At 45.8% G+C, this 14815-nt stretch overlaps 1 protein-coding gene and 1 non-coding gene across 10 annotated transcripts in view; both read left to right on the forward strand.

Moving 5' to 3' along the window:
• Nucleotides 1-14695, forward strand: part of SCAF8 (SR-related CTD associated factor 8) — a 191470-nt gene extending 176775 nt beyond the window's left edge. For 7 of the 9 annotated variants that reach the window (XR_005655139.1, XR_005655140.1, XR_005655156.1 and 4 more), the window contains 3 exons: nucleotides 1172-1889; nucleotides 7069-8214; nucleotides 11090-14695. The gene's annotated coding sequence lies outside the window, so the exon portion shown is untranslated. The remainder of the gene's footprint in view (nucleotides 1-1171; nucleotides 1890-7068; nucleotides 8215-11089) is intronic. The other 2 variants (XR_005655141.1, XR_005655142.1) reach the window with 2 other exon arrangements.
• Nucleotides 2192-2310, forward strand: LOC120611476 (5S ribosomal RNA). Its single transcript, XR_005655215.1, has one exon. It is a non-coding gene; the product is annotated as a 5S ribosomal RNA (ribosomal RNA).
• Nucleotides 14696-14815: the final 120 nt, after the last annotated feature.

The following is a 14815-nucleotide window of genomic DNA, read 5'->3' on the forward strand; positions in this document are numbered from 1 at the left end:
ACAGAGCTTCTCCCCCCTCAAAATCAATAAATAACGATATGATATTGCTTATATTTAACCGACTGTGCCAAAGACCTTAATCAAGTCATTTGATTTCATACTTTCCTCATCTGCAAAATGAGGGGTGGGACTTAATGGTCTTTAAATAGTTTTTTATTTAATGTGAACACACTAAGCAAGTACCTTTCCTGTTCATGACACCTTCCCACACACTATGCACACATTGGCCATGAGGAAATTAAACACAAGAGAGTAAGAAGAAATAGAATTAGAAAAACAGCAACATGTCCTAAGCAAATTATGCCTTCAGACGAATTCTAATTATTTTCTCTTATCCTCCTCCTTCTGTTGAATAATGTTCTTCTTTCTTCTGATAAGTAGTGATTGAGTTCATCATCTTTAAGTCGACTTATTCATTCATCATCAATTCATTTACTGCACACTTAGGAGTGTCCAGTATATTCCAAGACAGGACTGCATGTTGAAGACATGGGAATTATCAGTACCTTGACTGCATATGGTTTTTCTCTCTACTAAAATCAGTACCTTTTTACCCAAAACAGTCCATTGACACCTTTTTCAGTTGTAGCCAAAAAAAGAAGACTGTTTTTTTTTTTCACAAGCCATATTTAGTTGCTTAAATTTCAAACTTAAGTTTTTGAAAGATGAATCCATTTGAGCAAACAAACAAACAAACAAAAAACAGACAAGCAAAAAACCATAGCTCTATCTATGTTTTAGCCTTTCCCACCGTCCTTAATAATATGTCTTGAGAACAAGGTCAAAGAGATGGAATTTTCTTTTAGTTTTGAGTCTCTAGTGATGGAGATGCTTGTGGTCATTTTATAACACCTACAATATCCCAAATAATAAATGTATACTGATTTTTGTAAATAATTTTTTTTGTAAAAAAAAAGAAGTTATTTTTGTAAATAACTTTCAGAGGATGGCAGTAAACCTTCTGAGGATGTAAGTGAAGAATCTTCCTTTCAAGAGAATATGTCAAGCTAATTTTCTCCCTAATTATTTTGAAACGTTTTTAATGACAAAAGTCACGAAAGGGTTATCGTATTTCAAAAACTCTCCTTGTTCTGTCGATAGGACTTAAAAAATGTTTTCAACTAGGAAGTTCCCTGGATTCATGAGTTTTCACCTGTGTCTTGTATTTAAGGGAAAGAAAGGTATCTGGATTCATCTTCATAATCAGTTTCATACTCAGGAGAGAACTCTATCTCGAGGCTGCTCTGCTCAGCTGTTGTTCATTTCACATGATCTGAAAGAATTTTAAATGAAGATTCACAGAGGAGTCACCATAAACGTGCACATTTTTTCCCTCAGAGAAGATACCCACCGAGTCCCGCGCTTGTTTCGTATGAAGAGGCCATGGGTGAGGTTGGAAGGCCCCCTTCCCTGTCCTCAGACGTGAGACGGCGGGTCCCGAATGCCATTCCTTATCTGTACGTGTTTAAAAAGACCCGTCCGGATTCCCTCAAGCATCCCCCGTCACAGAAGATCTCATCTGTCACGATTACTGAGTGAAAACAGCTTGAGAAATTGTTTTCATGTCATCGTTCACGTAAAGTAACACCAGAGACTTTGCAGTGCAAGTTTAAGGGTGAGCAGAACCACGCGTGTGACTCTGAGAGGCGGGAAGTTCTCCTGTCCATCAGGGCAGCTAGAAGCACTTTCCCCAGAGGGTCGGCAGAAAAGCGAACTAATCATTACTTCATAAGACATCCTGTTGTGTCTGTGAGGAAGAAACAGCAGCGCTGGGACAAAATATAGCTTCCGGCCTCCCTGGGGGTGGAAGGCCACACAGGAGCCTGCTCGTGGCCCTCCTTGGGGCTCCCTGCCACTCACATTTCCTGTTTCTCACTTCAGACCTTTAAGTAAGTTTCCCGTGAAATGGAAACGCTGACTGCCTCTTTCTGGTATGTTCTTACTACATGGTAAATGGTTAATTTCTTATAAACGAGGAAGCTTTTCCCAAAGAAACTCAAACTAGACTGCTGGAGAAAGTGTAAAAACACATGTGTGGGAGAGACATTGGTATTTAAGGCAGAGTTGCACTTGATACTTGTGAATACTTCACACTTTTATAGATGAGTCCGGGCACTACGACACGTGGACCTGTGTGGCACAGTTTTTAAAAGCTGGTGTAGACCAGTTTAGTTTTACATTGAAAAATCAGGTCTGTGGTCATGCCACCCTGAACAAGCCCGATCCCGTCCGATCTCGGAAGCTAAGCAGGGTCGGGCCTGGTTAGTACTTGGATGGGAGACCACCTAGGAAGACCAGGTGCTATGGGCGTAAAAAAATTAAAAAAAAAAAAGGGATTGTAAGCTGACAAGGTCCTTGCAATCTGTGATCTGTGAGGTCAACCAAGGGTTGCCTTGCCCAAAAAAGAAAAAAAAATCACCTCCTAAATCCTTGAGAATTCTCAAAATTCCACATTTATCATAAATTACATATGACGCCAATTATAATTTCGGAAGAGTCGATATTTAAATTGTAACAATAGTAACACAGAACCTAACTCACAGGCAGGCCAGTGTGCTAAGCACCACACGTGTAACTCCACCACGACCTCATGAGGAGGACTGTCCCCACTGGGCGCATGAGCAAACCGAGGCCGAAGGATGACGGAGTCATCTGCCCAACGTCGACATTTATACAGGAATGGAAGCAGGATTCCTGTCAGCTCCCTTTGACTCCAAAACTCCTGATTGTCCTGAGCTGCTGCTGATGAATCAGACAAACACTATTAATTGGACAAGCATTCACCTTAGTTGATATGGACCGTGCAGGTGAGAATGGCTGTCACACAATGGAGCCCGTGTGTTTATTTTGACCCGCACTTTATGGTACCGGATCCAAACGCGTCTCTTCAGCGAGGACAGGAGCAGAGAATCTAAATGCAGGCTGTTGGCTTGTCCTCTCATTATCTGGACTATTCTGTACTCCCAATGTCACTGTGTTTCCACAACCACTAAATGCAACGGCCACATTTATCTCTTTCACTTAAATAATGTCCATATATTTTTGGAGTAATCAGAAAACAAAGCTGCACGAAGGAAGAAAACCCGAAGAATGTATGGTGATGGAGATTGTATTGTGAGATTATGCTTTGCAATAAGATATAATTTCCTATTTCCCTTGGCTCGAGGCTCTGATGTAAGGTGATATTTTACAAAGTATCCCCAATGTCCTTTCTCATGGTGACTCAAACACACCTTCGGGTAGAGACGTGCCACTTTGGCAGCAAGCTAGGGCTATATTCATCCAGAAGCCATCAGAATGGTGGGGAAGGGGTGACTCTGAACCCTCAGGCTGGCTTTGTTTGGCTTCCTCTTGGACGATAGGATGCTAGGTATCAGGTTGAGCTGCCTGCCTCCCTCGGCTCCCAGAATGGTCTGCAGTTCGATTAGCCTCATACTCATCACAGTCTAGACTAGGACTTCCTCTAAGGCAGGAACCATGTTTTTATATTTCCAGGGACTCTGCTGTGCCTGCCACATTATTTTACTTGATGAATGAAGGACTAAATGACTACGTGACGTTAGAGCTAATGGAAAATGCAACGGCTTCTAGTTCTCGAGAGCGTGCTGTTTTATCAAAATGTTGCAAAAGGCTATTTCAGCTCACAGGTTGGGAACCCACAGGCAAGACTTTCCAACGAAGCCTCAATAAAAGGATTGGAAAGTAAGAAGTTTTCCAAGAAAGATTTCTCTGTGCAAATAACATTGAAAATGTCGCTTGAATAGGAGTCTTGTGTTTTCCCCATTACCAAATTCTTGGCCCTAAATCTGTAGCCCTTGCTCTAAAATTAGAGACCCACACAGGAGCCGTGCTGGGGCGTGTGCCAAATTAGGTAAACCGCAGTGCCTAAATGTAAATATAAAAGTCTGAACTTAAATATCCAAGTTTATTGGCACGACTTGTCACACTCAAGCCACTCAAGGCTTTATTACACACACACACACACACATGCATGCACACCCAGGGAAGGACATAAACACCTCTCCTGGGCTGGAACAGATAGAGATGGAGCTGAGAAGTGGCAGAATGAGAGGGGTTCAGCCCGTTGCTGTGCAGGGTTCTGCTCGCTGACTCTTGGGCCTTGTCCCTGCGGATGGCAATAAAATAAACAGGAGAGTGTTTGGGGCTCCCAAAGTGGAGTCCCTCAGGCTTAGTCCCCCAGAGACTTTGGGCTTCTTTAAAAAGCCCCCATCCAGTGGAGCAGTGAAGAGAAAAGAGAAAAAAAAATAATCCAGTGCTAGCCTGAGCGTCAGAGGACAGCTCTCAGGTTCTGTGTACCCCAAGCGCAATGGAAGGGGGACTTCTGAAGCCTGTCTGTTCCCCAAAGCAAGGCACAGAGCTAGGCTGGAAATGGCCCAGCAGGCCGGAAGAAGCCTCTGGGTTGAGATAAGGTGGACACCGCCCATGGAGCCTTGTTGATGGGATTCCAAGGCGTGACCCGTGACGGCAGCATTGGTTGTAAAGACCAAGGTCCATGCTCAAGTCCAGGCAAGATGGACCCAGGGCGAACCGAGGCAGGCACGCCCATCAAATGCCTCTCACGCTGAGGCTGGTTTTGCCCTGCTTCTCGAGAATACCTTGCCGTGCCCACCTGCAGCATCCTCCTGGGACTTATATCCAGAAAGAAGTAGAAAAGGAACTGGGAACTGGGGAGAATCCTGAATCAACAAAATAAGTGTCCAAAGAGACCAGAGTTTTAAAGTGGAAGGGACGGAATTTGATGGTGAGAGATCGGATGGGTTGCATTGTGTCTCCTCGAAAGCTATGTCGAAGTCCTAACTAACTCCTGTACCTGTGAACGTGACCTTATTATATTTGTAGAGAGGACCTCTGCAGATGAAACCGAGTTCAGGTGAGGCCATTAGGGAGGGCTCTCATCCAGTGTGATCGATGTCTTCATGAGAAGAGAAGGGACACAGAGACAGAGACCTCCAGGGGGAACGCCATGTGATGACAGAGGCAGAGATTGGAGTGAGGCCTCTACAAGCCAAGGAACGCCAAGGATTACAGGCAACCCCTGGAAGCTAAGAGAAAAGCGTGACGAAGGTCCTCCCCCTGGGGGCTTGGCAGAGACCATGCCCCTGCTCACGCTTTGGTTTCAGACTTCCGGCCTCCAGAACTATGACGTGGTGAATTTCTGCTGTTGAAAGCCCCCCAGTTTGTCAGGGCAGCCCTAGAAATGGGGGCTGACGAAGGTGAAAAAAGAAAAGACAGACCTGTCTCCACGTTTTATGTTAAACTCAGGTTTTGAGCCTATATTGTCCTTCGAGGGTGAGGGTGGCCTTTCACGTCATCTTTGGATCTAGGTGACCCTCTGCCCTCTGCCTCTCTCCATGCAGCGTCCCCACGTTTGTACCTGCACGGGTGTCAGCTGCCTTACACACGTCGGCACAGCACATGTCAGGACGTTTTTGCTTTTTCTGACTTTTGTTTCATTAAGCTGGCCTAAGTAGGCTTGAGGCAGAATTCACACCGACTGAGGAAGTAGCTACAGTTTACAACCATGTGTACTTTGCAGTAAAAACCGCTCGGGCCAAGGTCTCATCAGGAGGGGAATTACAGAAATTACTCAGTGCAATTACAATATTTTCTCATATAACCGTGTAGCGTCAGGGTTGCTAGGCTGGGGTGGTTGAAGGGCTCCGGGGAGGCCTCCTCAATTAAATCGCCGTCGTTGCTACTAAGAGTGTCTGGGATTCCGTTATGTATCATCGTTCCTTTGGTTCTCGAAGGCGTTGCCAGTTTTTCAATTAAAGCACAAATATCCCCTGAGAAAGTTCATGGCTTAAGCTCTTAGCAACAGCCAGCAGTTGTTGATCGAGAGATTCTCGCCCTGGGACCGGGAAGAGATACCGAGTGTGTAACGAGGGAGGCCACGGCCAGCTTCCCGCTGTGACCTCGAGCTAGGGCATCGTCGTCAGCAGCCAGTATGTAATGAACATCCATATAGGAACAATGACAATGAACTTGGAAATCTTGGACTGTATTTTTTGAAATAGAAACGAGTTCATTCATTAGATGAAGAGTCCAGTCTTTGTGCCTTTGGCCTCAGGCTGGTTGCTTATCCTTTCTAAGCCTCAGGTTGCTCCTCACCTGTGAACTGGGATAATAATGCTACCTCCCCCAGTGGGTGGTTACAAGACGCAAATGAAATGAACTATCTAAAGCACCGAGCCCAGTGCTTGGCACAGAATAAACAGTGAATATTAGTGTATCATCACTCCTTGAATTTTCTCTCCCTAAGTTAGTATAGAGTTGAGTTTCTTCCCATAGTGCTGCTTTTGTGCTAAAATCATCTGTGTTGTTCCAGAACAGTCCAGGGCTGTGCTGAACATGTGAATTCAGATATCGGTCCATTTCAGAGCAGTCAAGATCCCCTACATTGGGCAGAGCCCACACGGTGCCACCTATTAGCTGTTCTTAGTGTCTGAAAATATGCCGAAGTAAAATAAAGAAGAAATCCTGCAATTGTTTTTAAGCTTATATATCACTTAGATCACGCTGACTGCGTACTTTACAAATATTAACTCATTTAATCCCCATGCGATTCCATCAAGTAAATTGAGGAAACTGAGGCACTTAAGTCATTTCCCGAGGTCACAAAGCTAGTGCAAGAATTGAGGAAATTTTACATATGAGGAAACTGAGGCACTTAAGTCATTTCCTGAGGTCACAAAGCTAGTGTAAGAATTGGAGCCAGGATGTAACCAGACATACCGATTCCAGAGGAAGGGCTGTTAACTATTATGCTGTGAGTGCTCATGAAACACACACACACGGGCTTCTTCTTCCATGATGTTTACATTCACTTCCCTGGAAAATACACGATGGTCAGAGCTCTGTTGACGTTGCCTAGCGTAGTCGTATCCGGGATGATGGAGACTGATGTAGCCAGGAAAGGAGGGGATCGGATGTTTGATGAGGAGGAGCCTCTGCTAACAGTGAGCTGTTTTCTGGGAGGCAGAGAGGGTAAGGCAAGACTTGGCATCTCTAAAGAGTTCTGACCACGCTCCTTATCTCCATGCTCAGATGGAGAAGCCGTCCAACATGAGACAGCAAGGAAGTCATCAATGCCAGCTCCCAGAGGAAAGAGGGAAAGAGGAAAAAGGAGATTTTCAGAAGCCGGTTATGTTAAGCATGGTAACCGAGGAGCCTAAAGTGACAGAGGAAAAAGGATAAGAGACTCCTGCCCTGGGGCGAGGCATTCGGTTGCCACATCTGGCCTGCAGGGCGTTGCAGAATGTCTGTGCACAGCGAGATGGGGAAGCAGATACTCCGCTCGTCCTTGTCCGGTGGGCAGCATCGAAGTGCTTGCGGTGTTCCAGGTCCTGGGCCAGTTACGGTGACGCCCCCTCACTTCCTGCCCTGTGGTCTGCTGTCTATCGGGGAGGGGGCGACCGTGAGACAACGAATAGTCACCATCGTATGGAAGCACAGAGCTGGTTCCACCCAGCAGACCCTGGATGACCTTCAGCGTTCACAGACAGATGCCACGTTTGCCCGAAGTGTGAGAGGGTTACCAGGAGCTCGCTGCAGGGGTCTGGGCAGGGCTGAGGGCGATGCTGGTGGGGAAGGAGAGAAACCCTCTCGGGGGTCACCAGGAGAAGACTGGAGGATGAACGCTTGTAGGAGAGAAGCAGAGGAGACATCAAAGGTGGCCCCAAGCAGCTTGGGACATAGGGACGCTACTGACTGAGGCGGGAAGTGGGGCAGAGGAGGAGGAGGGAGCCTGGGGAGACGGCAGAGAGACAGGGTCAATGCGGAGAAGGGCTGCCCCTCCCAGGATGTGGGGAGTCATTCTCTCTGGGATCCCCCCGCTGCTAGTAAGTACTTTTTGTGGACGGATGAAATCATGTGCATTGGAAATAAAATAGGGGCCAAACGTAAATTTCTGTGGTGGCAGCAGGTGGGGAAGAGACCGGGGTCATCGGGCCCCGAGGCGGAGGACCGCTGGGCGACTCTCAGACCTACTGCTTGTGCATTTGCTTTCAGCAGCAGCTCGCGGACGTGTGGGCTGACAGCAGGTGTCCGCCCCTCTGTCTACCCCGCCTCTGGAGCGACGCTGGGGAGACACAAACATACCTCGGGAACTTTCTCAGGATGGCTTGTTTCTCATTACCTCATCACCAGGAAGAGACGATGGCTCTCTCCACCACGCCCGGCCTTCTTCTGCAGGTAAACTCGGCTTGCCCTCAGGTTGCTGTGGGCGCAGGTGGCATCGGGGGCACTGCTGATTAATAACAATAATTAGGGGTGGGTTCATTTCTTAGTTAAATTTTAGGTCCGGGTAGGACACCACGCGAGTTAATAATATCCTCTTGTTAACAGAAAATCGTACTTTAACAAAGAAATTTTCTAAACCTTGTGATAAATTGTGTCAACCTATTTAAAAGGACCCTAAATTGCTTTATCCAATCTATCACGGCGTTGCAGGCCGGGTGTGCGTAGGTGCAGATGACGGATAAAGAGAGTCTGTGAGGTGAGGGAGGGACATGCAGCAGCTGCCTGCACGGGCTTCTGTGCCGTCTGCTCTCGGAGCTTCTGTTTTAAAACGAGCTGTCTGTTTTTATTAGGGAATTCCACCAGGGAAAGTGTGTTTGCTAAGACGCTCATTGCAATGACATGGAATAATAAAAGATGCACACATCATTCCCCATCCCCTACCTGGGAGAAGGGATGGGAAGTGAGTCGGGGGAAGGAAGCAGGTTATTCTAGAGGTTTGAAGAGCAGCTAATAACTCTGTTTTCTTTCTTTCTCTTTAAAAAGAATGACAAATATACATCTTTTAAAAACTCTTGACCCAATAGTCAAGGAAAACTGTGGGCAGAAATATTGCATTAATCCTGTACTTCAGGGAACCACTGGAGATGTTGACAGTAGTTTTATAAGAATCTAGAAAAGAAAATGTTAATGTCAAAAGGATTTAAAAAGGTTTTTATGGAAACTGATTTTTTGCAGTGTAATGATACAAAGCTAACCTCTTACAGAGTGGTTATATGTAGTCCTGTAGAAAGGTCGTCTAATTTAAAATCCTCAAGTTTGGATTTTAAAGCTTGTGCCTTATTTAAAAATTATAATTAGGAAGTTTGAGTAAAAAACAGACAATAAGTACAAGTTCGAGGTATTATTGCTCTAATTTAAGACAACAAAGATTAATTCATGTATCTGTTCATTCCAATAAGTATTTATATTATATACGAGACAGAGATTTTAAAAAGCAGATTTTTCTTCTGTATGACACCTCTTCTCCATTCTCTCTATCATTATAGTCTGTAAATTCCTTTTTAAAAAATATGATAGTACTGTGTATGGCTGTTAAAAAAAATGTAATAGCACTGTATACAGCTATAAGTCTCTATGCACTGACATTCAAATATATGTATTTCATATGTACAGAAATAGATGAAGTATATGACATATTCGATGAGTATTTACTATAATTGTTACAGGATATACTAGTACTTTGTTTTTCTTTCTTTTGGGATATATTGGACTAAGAAGAAATTGGCATGTAAATATCTGAGCTCAAGGCCAGATTTTAGCTCATTTAATACCCCCGATTTGAAGCTGAAACCCCCAAATTATATATGATCACCAAACTACAACTTTTCGAGGAGCTATGTAACAGTTAATATTCAGCTCCACCCCGGGACCTAAGTGGATTTCATAGCTCTACTTACTGAGGAGAAAGCTGCTAGTTCTAACATCCCGGCAGAAGTCAATTCTCCACGGAATTCAATTTCAAAAAAAAATCACTTCCCTCCCCAAGTCCTGTCTACACACCAGATGGCTCCCCGCCAACGACTTCCCAACGCCAAATGTGGCTTCCGTTGTCTTTGTCAGCAGGCAGAGTTTTTCCTCCCTTTCTACCCACTCAGAACGGTGACATCCAAACCCCAAACCTCAATACTTTCAATACCAATAAGCAGCAGCACTTATATCACAGAGAGTTCTGGAGCCTGGAGAGTGGAAACGATGGAACGTAATGAATAAGGTTGGGCGGAAGTAAAAGGGGTCCAGGAAGAGTCGAAACGGAGAAGCTGTGAGAAGTCCAAGGACAAGTTTAATGGGATGAGGGAGTTGAAGAAGTGGAACATGGGGCCGTAAAGAGAAATTTGGGAGAAAAAGACTGCTCATATTTTGCAAGTTTTGCGTTTCACAGAAAGTTTATGGGCTCGGCAAACATATTTCCTATGCTGAGGGCTCCAGCAAAAATAAATGCTAGCTATATAACCACTGGCAAGTAAGAATTGACTGGACATCTTTATGATATATAGCATTATGATAGGTACTTTATTTTGATTCATAAGATATTAATGTTTACATTTTTGGATACGTTAATCAGACGAGCTTTATAAATTACGAAAAATGAAACAAACTCAAAACATCAGTTTTATCCACTTAGAACAATGAATGTTGCAGGCAATTTTTTTAAAGATGTGTCTTTTGAGGGTGAAGTCCAAGCTTAAGCCTTTCACTGCATCTTGGAGGATGTCTGCCTGTGGGTTACGCAGGAGCCAGATGAGTGCTTCGGCGGCCTGGGCTGCTCCACTCAAAACTCACTCACCCATGTAAGAGTGACATGCTTCCCAGGGAACACCGAGGACCTCTGCCTCTTCTTTGGAGATGCCTGGAGATGCTTTCCAGCTCAGCGTGGGCAGTGACAGTGCTGGCCCTGGCCAAGAGGGAGTCTCTGTGGGATTAAGAAAGGGTTTTAGATCTGGCATCTCGAGCAATCTTCTAAACAAACACAGACCTGTTATCACTGAGCAGTTATCCTACCAGGCAGCCTTTTGTTTATCGGTATTTCTTCAAGATACATAGGGCGGACTCTAGTAACTGGTCAGTGGGAATGACAATGGTCAAATGAATGCAAGAGAAAGATCACTCGTGTGCTCCAGTGTGTTCCCCACAACTCTACCTGTCAGTCAGACACCATACACACCTGCAAGTGACCTGAAGGTGGATCCAATGGAGGGTAGATCCAGAGTCTCGGGTTAAATTCAGCTCTTTGGACTTGTAATCAGGCCTACCGCCTTCTCTCTTTCAGAGTTTGAAGAATGTGGGGAAGAAGCAAATCGTGCGAGCTCCTGAGAGGCGGCCACAAGACCCGTTTGTATTTGGCCAGGTGTCCTTCCGACAGGAGAGCTTTCCTGAGAAAGGCTATCCCCTAGAAATCTCGACTTCCCCCGACCTCCCTGGCCGAGACACCCGCCGGAGTCAGCGCTGTCTTTGCTAGCTTTCACTCGATCCTGGATGCCAGGAGGAAGGCTGCGTGAGCCTAGCGGCGTGAAGTAGTAGAGAAGCACTCAGTGGAAGCAGCCGTAGCTGGAATCCTCGCTCTCGCCCACAGAGAGGCTGTACGGCTGCATTCGAGCTCTGTGGAGATAGGTATTAAACACAGTCACTCTGGGCTGATATTGCCATCGTGTACGTGTCTAACGTCATTTCTGTAGCCCGCGGAGCCCAGGCTGAGGCAGAGAGCTTACACGGCAGGAAGATTCTCTTCCTTCAGGTGCTTGGAAAGAGAGAAAATAGTCAAGAGCCACATTTTTAAAAAAGAATCTTCCAAAAACGAGAAAGGGGTTTTAAGGAAACTCTTTTTCAGGTGGATCTCAGGGAAGGGTGACTCATTTGTTCTCGCCATCGGCTCTGTGTCCTGCTACCAGGAAGCCCAACAAAATACTCCACAGAACTGGAAAGATTTTGGAAACAAAACTCAACTCCACGAACGTCAGTAGCTTCTATGTGCCAGAGAATGTACTGAGTGCCTGGGGATACCAAGATGGACTGGACACGATCCCTTCCCTTACTGAGCTTCGATCTGGGTAATTTTTAAATGAAGATTCTGCATGAGAATACGACAAAATGGTGATATCTAGCTACTATTATTTTGAACTTTTCAGAAAATAATAGGGTATTATCGCTGAATACTTTTGATGGCTGCGAAGGGACGGGATGGTGAAGGAAGTGGGTCTGCCTTTTTAAACCTTGACACTGTCCTTGTCTTTGCCCCAGGTGAAAATTTCAGTTTATCTTTGGGAGCCGCTTTGCTTTAATTGGGCCTGTGGTTATTCTCCAGGGAGGCCGGTCCTGCTCCACAGTGAAGATGACCCAGCGTAACTTTCTGATTATTCCCCACGTCCCTGGCTCTTCTGTTTCCTTTGCTGATTCAACCCCACCTTTCGAGGGGTCTGTCTCTTCTTATTCTATAATCTTGACCTTGGGCATTTCACCCATGCCCAGGGCTTGTGCATTCTTTCTATATCCTAGTTATTTCTCAGTCTATATCTTCAGGTCCAACCTCTGTTCCGATACTAAGTTCACGTGTTCTCCCCATACTCTTCCAAAACGAATCCTCTAGTCTATCCTGGCTAGACTGGTGCTTAAAACCTTTTCAGAGGGTTCTCGTTGTTCTAAAGATAAAATCCAAAATTCTTAACATGCCAACAACAGCATGCACGGCTGGCTCTCATTTGCTTCTTGGGCCTCATCTGTTGTCACTCTGTCCCTACTCCTTGTCCTTTTGGAAGCGGCCCAGCTCTCTCCCACATCGGAGCCTCAAATTGACCATTCCCCTTACCTGGAATGACCCAACTCGGTCATCTTTCAGAGGCCAGCTCAAACGCTGCTTTCTCCAAGGGGCCCTCACTAGTTCCCGAGAGCTGTGTTAGCTCTCATTAGCAGACTCTCTGCATCTTTAGCAGAGACATAAAAAGGCACTACAGTCACGTGCCACTTTATGATGGGGATACGCTCTCAGAAACGTGTCGTTAGGCAATTTTGTTGTGCGGGTATCATAGAAGTACTTACACACACCTCGATGGTATAGCGCCTACTGCACACCTGGGCTGCGTAGTATAGCCTGTGGCTCCTGGGCTACAAACCTGGCCAGCATGTTACTGTGCTGAATCCTATAGGCAATTGTAACACAATGGTATTTGTGTATCTAAACATATTTAAACATAGAAAAGGTACAGGAAAAATACAGTATAAAAGATAAAAATGTACACCTGTATAGGGCACTTACCATCAATAAAGCTTGCAGGATTAGAAATTGCATAAACCAGTAACATAGTCATTTATTATTATTAAACGCTGAGGACTGCACGCACTCGTATGTGCTGTACTTTTCTATGACAGGCAGCATAGCCGGGTTGGTCAACACCAGCATCACCACAAACACATGAGTAATGCTTATGCATTGTGCTATATTAAGGTGGCTGTGATGTCACCAGGTGAGAATTTTTCAGCTCCATTATAATCTCCTGGGACGACTATCATTGACAAAACGCGTAGCGCGTGACTACTTGTAAGATCGTTTGCTTGCTATCTACCTCCCTCAGATTGTAATAATTACACAAATTATCTCCCTAGCGCCTAATACAGTGCCAGGTGCTCAAAAGACACGTCCTAAGTGGATTGGTGAATGAGCGAGCTTATGTATCAGGGGCTAAATTTCTCTTCCTAACATAACATGAATGTTCATCTTTACTGTAGACAGAGCTGCATCTCTGCAGATTATTTTTTAATGGAGCGGGACTAAGATCGAGACATCGCAGCCTGGGCTCTGTGCGGGGCACATGGTGATTCCTTGTATGGGGCTCAGGCCAAGCAGAGAGGCACCCCGTAGGGACCCCTATACACAGTTTCACATTTGGGGGACTATTGTTTGGTTTTAACTTTTCTTTTTCTTTCTGCAAGTCCTTTCTGTTCCCCCAAGCCCTCTGCGGAACTTTGCTGACCCTTACAGCTTGGTCACAGCGTGCAGGGAGGACTCAGGAGGGGTCTAGGCCTCCACTTGGGGCAAAGCTGTAAGGAGAACTTGCGGCAGAGGGAGTGGCAGTCAGGAACAAAATGGCCGGCTGAGGGGACAAGAGCCAACAGGGAGAGATTTTTAGAAATGATAATATTCATCTGGAATGTGCAAGCATGTTTTGGGAAGAAAAACTAGACAATGCCTGGACTTTCTGAGGTTACATAGTGTGCTGGTTACCAACTCACTGCCTGTCAGCTCCAATTTACCCTTTTTGCCCCCTCTAAGAATGGATCTGGGCCTTTCGTATAATTTTCTTCACCAGCTGGCTGTTGTTAAGCGGTGTCAGTAGAGGCTGTGGGGAAAACGCTGCAGGACAGAGTTCTGCGGGCTGTTGCCATGCTCTGGCTTGGCTGGTTTCTGCCTTTCGGGCGGCTTCTCCAGCACCAGGATCCTACAGTGCAGCGCAGCCAGCAGCACCCAGTGGCCACCGGCTTCGCCCCAAACCTCCCTCTTAGGGTGGTTTTGTGGTGAAGTGCTTCCTGAGACACCTCCCTGTGAACAGCTCTCCCCGCATACTGTAGGGTAGATTATCAGCAAGTTTCCAGAGGGTGGAGTTCCAGCAAGTTCCACCAGAATGACAGTACAATGAATTTTCTACCATTTATCGAGCCACGGACATGCCCTCTCCAGCAGGGTGTGGGGCTCAGCCTGGGGGGTGGGGGAGGCTCCTCCCTGGGCACTCTGTCTCAGCCCTAGGGCTAGTGGCTGCTTAAGACATCCCTACATTTGGGATTCCTGTTTTCTTTTGAGTTCTTGTTACTTCTTACTAGGCAATCCCTGGTTGCTCCAAATCCCATCATAGTGAACAATTCTTTATATTAAACTTTCACTGTTTAATTGTGGCGTGGTTTCTCTCTCCTGATTGGGCCCACACTGGTACACATGAGATGGGGCTCAGACACTGATTGCTTGGCTATCGGGGGAAAGTGTCGCTAGAAGACTGAGGAATTAGAGACA

The sequence above is a fragment of the Pteropus medius genome, unplaced genomic scaffold (assembly GCF_902729225.1).
Source record: "Pteropus medius unplaced genomic scaffold, Ma_sr-lr_union100, whole genome shotgun sequence".
In the NCBI taxonomy this organism is placed as follows: Eukaryota; Metazoa; Chordata; class Mammalia; order Chiroptera; family Pteropodidae; genus Pteropus; species Pteropus medius.